The following is a 12,531-nucleotide window of genomic DNA, read 5'->3' as shown; positions in this document are numbered from 1 at the left end:
TCAGGGAGATTAAATGTGAAATATTCATGAGTATAAGTATCAGAGAGGAATCCAGGCAGAAGGAAGCATCTGGCTCCAAGAAATCAGGGAGAATTTAAAATGCCCCCCAAGGACACCTGACAGGAGTTAGCTAGATCCAGGAACTAGAGTGGCGATTAGCAAGATTATTAATAAACACTCAGCAGAGACAGACATTGAAATGCATCTCTAACAGCAACCTGTTTCTACAACCCTGCATACAAATTCTCCAAAGACTACAGAGATGATTAATAGCTCAATCTCACTGTTTCTGGGACAGAATATATAGGCTAATGGCCAATGCAAAGCCAGTATAACTAGAGGAAGGAAAAGGTGCCAGAAGAATCTTTAAGTTAGACTGGTCCAGTGCTTTTCATTCAGCTGTCTTTCCTGAACCCTGTGTCTTGGGCAGGGCTGAGTGAGAGAGGAAAGTAATAGGAGGGGATCTGGCTTGCCTTCAACCAGAATAGATCCGTTTTGATTTCATTTACATATCAGCCTTTCTGCAAGATTTTGGCTGAAGAAAGGGTTTTATTGCTTTTTAAAAAAGGGTGGGGGAGGGGTTTAAAACACATTGATTTAGTCAAATCTTTTAAAAATGCTTTACTATAGAACTTATTAAATTTACATAAAAACAGAGGAAACAATACAGGGAGACCAATTTAGACTATTCTTTTAAAAAATCCTGGGGACTTCCCTGGTGGTCCAGCGGATAAGACCCTGCGCTCCCAATGCAGGGGGCCTGGGTTCGATCCCTGGTCAGGGAACTAGATCCTGCAATGCATGCTGCAACTAAGAGTCCGCATGCTGCAACTAAGAGTCCGCATGCTGCAACTAAGAGTCCACATGCTGCAACTAAGAAGTCCGCATGCTGCAACTAAAGATCTCTCATGCCGCAACAAAGATCCCGCATGCCGCAACAAAGATCCCGCATGCCACAACTAAGACTCAGCGCAGCCTAGATAAATGTTTTTAAAAACTTAAAAATCCTCTAAAATTAAAAAAAAAAATCCCTCTTTAAAAAAGAAAATCCTGGCTCCTCCGTTTACTAGCTGTGTGATCTGGGATTTAGTTTCCTCATCTGTAGAGTGGGACTAATACTAATACCTATGTCAAAAGTTTCTGTGAGGATAAATTGATACTATGTAATCTAGTGCTTAATATGTAAGCATTTAGAATAGTAGTTAGTATACTACATACTGAGCACTACATTTGCGCTAGCTATAAAGTTTTTATTAGTACAGGCTCCATGGGACCCACACAATCATGAACAATATGCCCTGGCAGTGACTGATCCACAGCAGCACCCCTGGCACCACGTGTGTTGGGGCCTGGCTTATGTGCGAAGGTGTCTGTGGAATAGATGCTCCCTCCACAGGGTGAGGAGGGGCCTGATCAGGGGGCATTCTGTCTCCTCTCTTGCCTCACTTCATTATGCTGCATTTCTCTCACTTATTTAACAGTGGTAGGCCTGGGGCTCATAAAGATAAACAGAAATAGGCCCATCCTTGAGGAACTCCCAGTAATTATCAGTAAATGTAACAAGGGCTATAAAAGTAGAGGGGAAGGAACAAAGTAGTCAGAGAAAACTTCACAGAGGAAGACACTTGAAAAGATCTCAAAACAGCAGTTCACCAGTTAGCTTAAGAGGAAGGAGGAAGGATGTTCAGGGAACATCTGCAAAGGCTCAGAAGCCTGAAACTAGCATTGCATATTCAAGGAACAGTATTTTGCTATAGTTGAAATCTAGAAGGCATGATGAAAAGTGGCAGGAAATAAAGTTGTGGGGCCAGGAGGGCTCAGACTGCAGGAGAGGATGGGTCTTGATTTTGTTCTTTACTCAGAATATGATGGGGAAGCCAGTGAAGCCTTGAGTGGGGGAGTAACATGATCAGATTTGAGGTGGAGAAGGACCCTCTCATAGCCATATAGAAGACGGAGGGGAAGGGAATGAGACTGAAGGTCAGAAAACTACTGCAACAGTGCCAGCAGGAGATGACAGGGAGCTGAACTAAGCAGAAGCAGAAGATAAAAGGCCAGAAAGGAGGATGTTAAAGAGGGTAGAGTGGCAGACTTTAGAGATAAGATGTAGAAGAAGGAGTCCAGACATTCCTAGTTTTCTGTCTGGAGTAATTGGGAAAGGGGCGCTAATTACTAAAACAGACGATGCAGGAGAAGGCAGAACTACACTCAGGGAAAATCAGATGAGCTCAGTATGGGACATGTTGAGCCTTGAAGTGTCTTTTGGACACTTAGATGGCATCATTAGTCAGTAGGAACTGAGGTTTGGGATCTCAGGAAAGAGATGTGGACAGGTGGTGATGGAAGCCCACAGAGGAGAATAAGTCTTCTCAGAGAGAACGAGCACAGTGAAAAGAGACAGGAGCCAAGAATGGAGTCCTGAGGAGCATCCAGTCTTAGGGAATGAGTGGAAGAAGAAGACTGAGTAGGAGCAGAAACACGAGATGTAGAAAAAGATCTAGGGAGACCTTCAAGTGGTTTCAAGGTGGAAGAAATCAACAGGGTCAGGTCAAATAAACACATGAGTCCATAAGATAAAGACAGTAGTTAGAAATAAGGAAGTCACAGGTGGCCTCAGCAAACAGAGTTTTGGTTGAATGGTAAGAACAGAGCCCAGATTACAGGGGATTTAGGAGGGAATAGGAGATGAGGAAGTAGAGACAGTGAACACCGGCTACTTTTTCAAGGAGCTAAACTGAGAAGAGAAGGAATGAGAGTGAACGACTGTCAGAGAGAGCTTTGGAGTTGAAGGATTCTTTGGAGCTAGGGAACACCTGACCACTGTCCTAGACTGAAGGGAAGGAAGGTGGGTCAACAAGGAGATGTTTGATGGAGCATGGTCTTTGAGGAGCCAAGAGAAGATGGAACCAGAATCAGACCAGAGGAGGAAGGCTCCTTGCTAAAATGGAAGGGAGGTGAAGATGGGTGGGGGATGCAGATAACATGGAGGCAGAAAGGTGGGCGGAAAGTTAAGGGAGTTCATTCCTAAAAGCCTAGCTAAGTAAAGAAGGGGGTGAATGCTAAGGGATTGAGGAAAAGAGGGACACTTGGTGGCTAGCCAGGAGTGGAAGGAGATCAGACTGGTGGGGGTCCCAGCTACACAATCCTCATCTTTCACCCACCCTTGATCTCATCTTCAGGATGAAAGGCACTCTCCGTGGTGCTGAACAATTCTGCCTTTGTCTTGTGGACTGAGCACAGATGATTCCAACGACATGATTCAATTTTCACTTTCCCACAGGAAAGGTAACCTCTGTCCTCACCTTCAAGCACAAATTTTCCGGAAGATGGAAATTGAAATGGATTTAGGATGAGGTATGAAGAGGGAAGGTGCTTGCACCAACATTACCTAACCTTTCTTCCCCTAACACACATGAATTTTCCTCTAGGTTTAGAAGGGAGTTGGTGGAGGCAGTTCTGACTTATGAAATACTGAAAGGCTACCTCTGGAATAGAGTCATGTCTGTACCTTGTTCAATTCCCCTGGGCGAAAGCAGGAAGCAGGACAGAATTAGAGCAGGAACAGAGCCAGGAAGAAAGGTAGTGCTGACAAGGAAATGGGAAAACAGGGAAAGATCTGGAGATCAGGCCACTCTGACCGGTAGATGATGCAAGATAGGGTATCAAAGACCAACTCTGTTTCTGTCACAATTTGTTCAGCTCAGAAGCTACCTGGGGCTGTGGTCCCCTGCAGGGTTATGCCACTTCCCAAAAACATCTCTTGGCAATGGGTGGTAATAAGCATGTTTAGACATCAGTATTTTAGAGGGAGATCCCAAAAAGGCAACACTATGCCTTTGTATCCAATGTCCATGGCTTGGCAGAAAGCTAACCTCCAGTCCAAGAATATTCAGTAGCAGTCTAGGCATTGGTTAGACCTCTCTACTTCCCTGCAGATGGCTGTTCATTCAGCCTCTAATGCATTCATCTCTCTCTGACTCCACATCTCAACATGAGAATTAATTGGCCAACCTCACACTGGTCAGAATGGCCATCATCAAAAAATCTACAAACAAGAAATGCTGGAGAGGGTGTGGAGAAAAGGGAACCCTCTTGCACTGTTGGTGGGAATGTAAATTGATACAGCCACTATGGAGAACAGTATGGAGGTTCCTTAAAAAACTAAAAATAGAACTACCATATGACCCAGAAATCCCACTACTGGGCACATCATATACCCCGAGAAAACCATAATTCAAAAGATACATGTACCACAATGTTCATTGCAGCACTATTTACAATAGCCAGGACATGGAAGCAACCTAAATGTCCATCAACAGATGAATGGGTAAAGAAGATGTGGCACATATATACAATGGAATATTACTCAGCCATAAAATGGAACGAAATTGAGTTATTTGTAGTGAGGTGGATGGACCTAGAATCTGTCATACAGAGTAAAGTAAGTCAGAAAGAGAAAAACAAATACCGTATGCTAACGCATATATATGGAATTTAAAAAAGTGGTACTGATGAGCCTAGTGGAAGGGCAGGAATAAAGACACAGACGTAGAGAATGGACTTGGGGACATGGGGTGGGGGGAAGGGGAAGCTGGGATGAAGTGAGAGAGTAGCATTGACATATATACTCTACCAAATGTGAAATGGATGGCTAGTGGGAAGCTGCTGCATAGCACAGGGAGATCAGCTCAGTGCTTTGTGACAACCTAGAGGGGTGGGATATGGAGGGTGGGAGGGAGGCTCAAGAGGGAGGGCATATGGGGACATATGTATACGTATAGCTGATTCACTTTGTTGTACAGCAGAAACTAACACAACATTGTAAAGCATTTATACTCCAATAAAGATGTGGAAAAAAAAACAAAGAGAATTATTTGGCCAATGACAGTTCCTGCTCTGTGGTACGATCTGAAGTCCTGAGTCCCATTTCCTGAGTCCAGTTGTTGGGCAGCTCCCACTTTTATTCCCTATCTCCCCCTTCACCAGGATTTCTCCAGGAGCTGCCTGAATGGCCAGGCAATTGGCCAGGACTTCAGTCCTTTTAGGACACATAAGTGGGACCTTAGGGGCCCCACTTATAGGGAAGGACAAAGACCTCTCTCAGGCATAAGGTCTTTTGGGGGATATCTGAAGGAGAATCAGGGAAACATAAGGGAGAGAGTCTTTCCAAATACTGTTCGTAGCTCTTGCAAAGAGGGGAAGACGAACAGAAGAGCTGGGGAAGTCTGTGAAGCCTGAATCTGGGAGAGGGGGCAGAGGATCCTGTCAAGCTCAGGGAGGCCTCTCTTACCAGAGTCTAAATCCCCTCAATCTTCAAGGCTTTTCTCTAAAAGAAGACTCAATTCAAACAAGGTCAACACACTGAGTGTCCATTCCTTTTCAGCTCTGGACTTGGTGCTGGTAGTAGAGAAGGAAAGCACCCTTTCTCCACACACACCACACTTCTGCACAGCACTATGGGATAAAGCAAAGTTCCGCAGAAAGAAGTGGAAAGGATTCTTATGGCTGGGTTAGGGTTCAAGAACTCAAGTGAGTCCTGTGTGTAACTGAAGATTTTCTGTTTCCTTAAACAGCTCCTAGGATGGAATTCCTTACCAAAAACAAGCACCACCAAGCTTTAGTATCTTTGTGGTGGCTGTCATTGGGAGAACCAAAATGCAGAACCCCATGGCTAGTAACAGCTTAAGCCATGGTGAGTTTAATAGATTTTTCTATTATAAAGTAATACATGCCAAAATTAAAAAAAAATCACCTTGAGTTTTACCACTTCGAGGTAATCTTCGTTAATGTTCTAGTGTATTTGAGTCTTTTGTGTATACTACAGTAGCAACACTAGGGGGTTTCCCTCTCTGGGAGCTGGTGTTTGTCTTGTCCTCATGGTCACAGGGGTGGGCTTCTAGGTACCATGTTGGTTCTGTGCGGTCTTGCCCTTGCTTAGACCAGGCGGAGCCAATCAGAGTCTCCCCAAGAATTGGGAAGTGGGACGATGAGGAGATGTAAAGCTCAAGACTGTAGATTAGGTAGGAGAGAAGGCCACTGGGCGGGGAGACAAGAATAAAGCTGATGTTCAGAAAGAAGCAAACACAAGAGACAGAGAAAGTCTTCCCTAGGTTTCAGGTTCTGATTCTTGAACTTGCCCTACCCTTCTAAGGTTTGACCTCATGCCTGTCCTTAGATACTATGAGGAAATCTAGTGTCCTTACTATCTAGTTGCCTTTTTAGCTTATACTAGCTTGAGTTGGATTTTGTTACTATAACCAGTTAGTACCAACTAATAAACAGGCATAGAACAACATTTAAAGAAAAACACACTGTATCTTATATTCTGTATTTTAAAACAATTAGTATTAGGACATAATCAACTCTCCATAGTTTTACATAGCTTTCTTAACCATCAGCTTAATGACTGCATAATATCCATAGAGGGGATGTACAATAACTTTTTTTTTTTTTTTTGCGGTACGCAGGCCTCTCACTGTTGTGGCCTCTCCCGTTGCGGAGCACAGGCTCCGGACGCGCAGGCTCAGCGGCCATGGCTCACGGGCCCAGCCGCTCCGCGGCATGTGGGATTTTCTCAGACCGGGGCACGAACCTGCGTCCCCTACATCGGCAGGCGGACTCTCAACCACTGCGCCACCAGGGAAGCCCTGTACAATAACTTTTTAACCATTCACTTATCTTGGACATTCATGTGGTTTGTACTTTTCCACTATTATAAATAATGCTACACTGAAATCCATATATATTTGCATTTAGGATGATTTCTTAAATAAAGTAGAATTACTAAGTAAAAAAGCATGAGCGCTTTTAAGATTCTTGATACATATTGCCAAACTGCTTTCCCAAAGGATTGTTCCAATTTACAAGGCCTCCAGTCATGACCAAGAGCTATAGCAGGCCTTTTCGTATTTTATTTTTGCTGTGTACCAAGGCATTTCAGGTCATCACATCTATCTATCATCTTCCAAGAGAGCTCTGCTCCAGTCCTTGTTTACCTGGTTCCCTCTATCTTCTTTCAAAGAATAGAATTTCCTCTGGGCATCATCTGCCAGACAAAATCTCCTGACTTGAGGCCACCAATTAACAAAAGGAGAGAAGACTATTACACTGCAGCTTGGGAAAGGCTCTAAGTGGAGCACCAGTACTGCCTAGTTAGTAGCTGGCCACCATGCTTCAGCTGGTCCCTGGCCTGAGCCAGCACATCAGCTGTAGGAACTGTGACTGAAATTACAGAGCCAGGAGGCAAACCTCACAGAGTAAGTCTCCCTTGCTTTCAGACTTGGGGTGAGACAATTAACCAAAATGGCTCTGGAGTTATTCCAGAGAGAGTGGCAGTTCCTACTCTCTTACCCATTTATTGAGTTTTCAAAAATAGTTACTCAGAAACAGGGAGAGAAAAGGATGGGGAAAGATACGAAGCTAGTACTGGGATGGCAAAGAACTGTATTCATTTTTTAAATGGGGAGACAAGGGACCAGTGAGTTTTTAAACAGATTTAGAATCCTGCTTTGCCTTCTTCATGGTTAGGACTGCTTATCCTAGATTGATGTTCTACTATTCATTCCCATTTCTACTCACCTGGAAACCCTATGACCAAAAAGCCTTTGTTTGGGAGACAGGACAAGTGCCTCAACTCAGGGACACCCACTGTAGCAGCTATGGCATGGGGGAAGCCTCTGCATAAAGGCCCAGGGGACAACCCTCGTGACCCAGGAGATAGGAGCCAGGGCCAGAAATTGAGAAACCTTGGCTCCTCTGGGAGGCTGGACTTGGCCTAGTCTCTGACCTTCATCCTTATCCTCAAGCTCATCCTCTGAGCCAGATGTTGAGGAGGCGCCTGTCTTTCCTTGGAGCAGCTAGAGACACAGGTTTGGGCCTATACAGTCTTGTGATCTGAAAGGTTTTTGAGCCCCAAATCCTGCTTCCCCCTCACCTGCTCCCATTTCAACCTCTTTAGGGAAAGACCATCTCACCTAATGAAGAAAGGGGGGGGGAAGGTGTAAAGATCTTTAAAAAGTAGATCAACAATGGCTAAAATGGTAAATTTTATATTATGTATATTTTACCACAATGGAAAAAAAAAAGATTGACTGACAGGGCTTGAGGCAGAAGGAGAAGATGGGATGAGGGTGGGCAGTGGAGAGGAAGCAGTCCCTTCTCTTTTTTAATTCAGTTTCGGCCAACACAGACTATGGAGACGAGACCTTTCATAGAAATGATTCTAAAATCAAGGGAGGGCTTCCCTGGTGGCGCAGTGGTTAAGAATCCGCCTGCCAATGCAGGGGACATGGGTTCGAGCCCTGGTCCGGGAAGATCCCACATGCCGTGGAGCAACTAAGCCCGTGAGCCACAACTACTGAGCCCGCAAGCCATAACTACTGAAGCCCACGCTCTAGAGCCCGTGCTCCGCAACAAGAAAAGCCACCGCAATGAGAGACCTGCACACCACAACAAAGAGTAGCCCCTGCTCGCCGCAACTAGAGAATGCCCGCACGCAGCAACAAAGACCCAAGGCAGCCAAATAAATAAATAAATAAATAAATAAATAAATAAATTTATTAAAAAATAAAATCAAGGGAGTGGGGCGAGGCAAGGGAATCTGGGGTTCTGGCAGGGTACAAAGGAGGGGGAAAAAAGGGGCACCAGATGTTCAGGGATACTAAAGCTTTAAGGAATGTGGTCCAGAGGATCCTTCAGTTTCTTTCCAGGATGTGGATTCTAGTTCCCCAATGTAAGGAAGGAGGCACAGAACACTGAGGAGAGATGCTGCCAGGGAACTGATAGAGGGCATTTGGTTGGAGAGTTCTTGAGACTGGTCCTTCATCCAGTCAGCACATGGTAGGAAGTTGAAGCAAGAGAAATGTCAACAAACATTGACATTTGGTCTCGGCCCAGAATACTTGTGGATCTCATCTGGATCTTGGCTCCAAATCTCACTTGAGGATTTTTGATAAGCTTCAATTATTCAAGAGACTGAGTGAACCAGGACGGCACTGGTTCTTGAAACTTTTGCACTCCTTGATTTCCCAAGAAAGCAAAGTAGTAGTCTGAAAGTCTATGGGATGCCTTCCCAGATCTGCCATCTCTGATCCCTTTCCTCTGGCCTTGGAAGAGTAAAGAGCTACTCAACTGCGATGGACAATGGACTTGAGGGCTGGTATCAAATAGCTGCTCTCTGGGGCATTTCCTGCCCCTGCCTTTCCTCTCCTTTTCATCCTCTTCTAACTCTCTAACCTCCATTGTGCCTGGCAAGCACCACTTTCTGCTCACACAGACAACTTGCAGTTCTAAAACTCAGCTCTCTGGCCAGAGAAGTCTCCTGTTCTTTCCTTTTTGTCATCCCAATAATTAAGCATTGGAGAGCTTGCAATTTGTTAAAAAAAAAACAAAAAAAACTTGATGTTCACTGAAGACCAACAAGGGGCAGGCAGGGCACGATGCATTTTGTGGAGGGAAAAACACCAAGACCTGGTTCTTGCCAAGAGGACTTTAGTTGAAAGGTGGGGAGTTGACAGACACACAAATTAGCCTATGTTATGCAGAGAGAGGAGCATGGGAGGTAGGAATACATGAAGGGTGGTGGGAGCACAGAGGAGAGAGTGATGGCAGTGGAGGTTTTTTATCCTCCCTGACAAAGAGGGTCAGGCCTGGGAAGGAGCTTGATCAAAGCAGAGGCTCAGCTATTGGGTCAATGGGTACTTTGGCAAGAGGGTTTAGAGCAATGACTGGTGAGGCTTAGCCCTGGGACTAGGACTCTATTCTTACTACTTTTTTTTAATCTTCTTTTTAAAAAATATTTATTTATTTATTTGGTTGCACCAGGTCTTAGTTGTGGCCGGTGGGCTCCTTAGTTGCGGCTCACCAGCTCCTTAGTTGCAGCACGTGGGCTCCTTAGTTGTGGCATGCGAACCCTTAGTTGCGGCATGCATGTAGGATCTAGTTCCCTGATCAGGGATTGAACCCGGGCCCCCTGCATTGGGAGCGTGGAGTCTTATCCACTGCACCACCAGGGAAGTCTGTATTCTTACTACTTTTTTTTTTTTTTTTTGCGGTACGCGGGCCTCTCACTGCTGTGGCCTCTCCCGTTGCGGAGCACAGGCTCCGGACGCGCAGGCTCAGCGGCCATGGCTCACGGACCCAGCCGCTCCGCGGCATATGGGATCTTCCCGGACCGGGGCACGAACCCGTGTCCCCTGCATCGGCAGGCGGACTCTCAACCACTGCGCCACCAGGGAAGGCCCTTACTACTTTTTAATGCTGCTGCTAGTACAACCCCTATTCTGCCACAGGACACTCAGCCCACCCCATTTCGGTGGGTCAAGTACAGAAATGTAGTGGGTTGAGTATATCAGGGGCTTTTCCTTTACCACTGAGATGCACAGACAACTCTCCCACAGGGAAGGGTCGAGAAGATCTAAGTGGGTGGCTGGGAAGTGTTTTTACTGGGAAGGCAAACAGGGATTCAGAGTCCTAAAAGAAAGATATGGTAGCTCTGGTGAAACAAACCCTCACTGCCTCAAGCAGTCACTCTCACCAGGCCTGCTTTGTGCAGCAGGGAGGTCAATGCTAAGGGCTCCTGGCAGCTCAGGGCTCAGCTCAGAAGTGGAGGAGGTCAGAGAAGGCAAGAAGAGCCATAAAGGCTCATGAACCCTATCTGAGTTTCCCTAGAGAAGTCAGTTCTTCGAGTGGCCAGTTGGTGGTGGAAGAGTAGGGGGAAGGGGAGATTCTAGACTAGCACAAGCTCAAGGCAAGTTTTCAGCTGTGAAGCCAGCCAGTTGCTGGTTATGCATCTTTCCAGGGAAACAATACTCATCTGCAAAGTTAGATGGTCTTGGGGTCCCTGCTGGAGGGCTACCCAGGCTCAAGGTGGGACAGAGTCTTTCCCTTCCCACCTGTCACTCCCTGGCTGGTGCAGTGACACTGAATGGATAACTCAAGGGTACAACCTCATTCCTGAGGCATCCACAGGAAGGGACCCTGAAACGACAAATAACCAATACCTACTCAAAGACCCCCTGTAGCTCTGAGCCCACACCTCTGAGGAACACCTCTTTTGCTCTGAAGACACCCGAGCAGGCTTCATCTCTTCTAGACAGTTCTGACACACCTGTATAGCTTACATCCTTCCATACCTGCTGAGCCTATCTGTGTACCTCTAGGATAGTACTTTTTTTTTTTTTTTCAGTTTTAGTGCACATTACTTTAATGACAGTAGCTTCCAAAATTTTATGTACGCTGATAACAGGGAATAAAATTTAGGGTAGTACTTCTTAAACATTAATGTGTACACAAGCCACCTGGGGATGTTGTTTAAATGCAGATGCTGATTCAGTAGGTCTGGAGTGGAGCCTGAGTAAACACTTTCACAAAAGCTCCCCGGTGATACCAGTGTTCTTAGTACAGGGACCACACTTTGAATAGCAAGGCTCTAGGCCAGCCCTTCTACACCTACACCATGCGCAGGCAGCTCCTCAAAGAGCTCTCTGCCCCAGCCTTAATCTGGTTACATTCTTAGTGTGAAGACAGCATGATGGCTTGGTGGAGGAGGAGATTAGGGAGACTGCCCAAAGCTCATGTTGGGGAGGCAGCTCTGCTAAGAGCTCTGGCTGGGCCCAGGCAGGGAGCTCTTCAGAACAACTTAGCCCAGGTGTGGTTCTTCTGGAATTTATCAAATTGTTTAAGATCTCTTGGACACCTGCTATATGTATAGCTATGGTGCTAGATGCTTTATGTATGTTATCTCATTTAATCCTCCTAAAAGACCAAGTAAGGTAAATATCATTCCTGTTTTAAAAATGAAGAACCAGGTTGTATAAAGCAATACGTTCAAAGTCACACTCTGAAGGTGGTAGCACTAGGATTTGAATCTAATCTGCCCATTTAAAAATATCCCAGCCCCTCCTCAGAGACATCAGATAGAGTCATGAGATTAACAACACACTAGAACTTCCATAGCCGTGGGAATGTGGTCTTGTAAAGCAGGCACTTTGAAGGCTGATACTAGTCTAATCATGTCTCCAGTGCTCAGCCAATACTTGGAGCCCCTCTTTAGAAAATGGCATGCATGCTTTCTCATCACCAGCCTCCTGCTCAATGAGTTCTCCATAGGGAGAAAATATTAGAGCCACTGAAGCAGTCAATAACTCAAGATGGAGAGAGAGAGAGACTGGCAGGAAGCAGCAAGCAAGAAAAAGCACTGGGAACTGTGAATGCTGAGCCCATGAGAGAAAAGCAGAGGGCAGTACAAGAAAACAAAATAAAAAGGTCTCAGCCACTAATTCAGTTCTGGTCCCACATTTTCTATTATATTATATTCTAGGCACTGTGCTGGGTGCTGCTGATACAAAGATAAGTGGCCTTTGCCCATGAAGAGCTCATAGGCCAGTAAGGTAAATGAATAAGCAGATAATTTTAATAATACACCAAGGGCTAGAACAGAGGTTTGTATTGAGTATTTTAGATACACAAGATAAAAGCATCTATCCCACCCTTAGGAATTAGGGAAGACTTCTTCAAAGAAAGCTAAAGCAT

At 45.4% G+C, this 12,531-nt stretch overlaps 1 protein-coding gene across 6 annotated transcripts in view; it reads right to left on the bottom strand.

The window, feature by feature from the left end:
* FAM219A (family with sequence similarity 219 member A) overlaps positions 1–12,531 on the bottom strand; it is a 55,180-nt gene that overhangs the window by 10,487 nt on the left and 32,162 nt on the right. The gene's annotated exons all lie outside the window — the stretch shown is intronic.

This window comes from Mesoplodon mirus, assembly GCF_964341445.2.
Source record: "Mesoplodon mirus genome assembly, chromosome: 1".
In the NCBI taxonomy this organism is placed as follows: domain Eukaryota; kingdom Metazoa; phylum Chordata; class Mammalia; order Artiodactyla; family Ziphiidae; genus Mesoplodon; species Mesoplodon mirus.
This window is presented reverse-complemented; position numbering and strand designations above follow the sequence as displayed.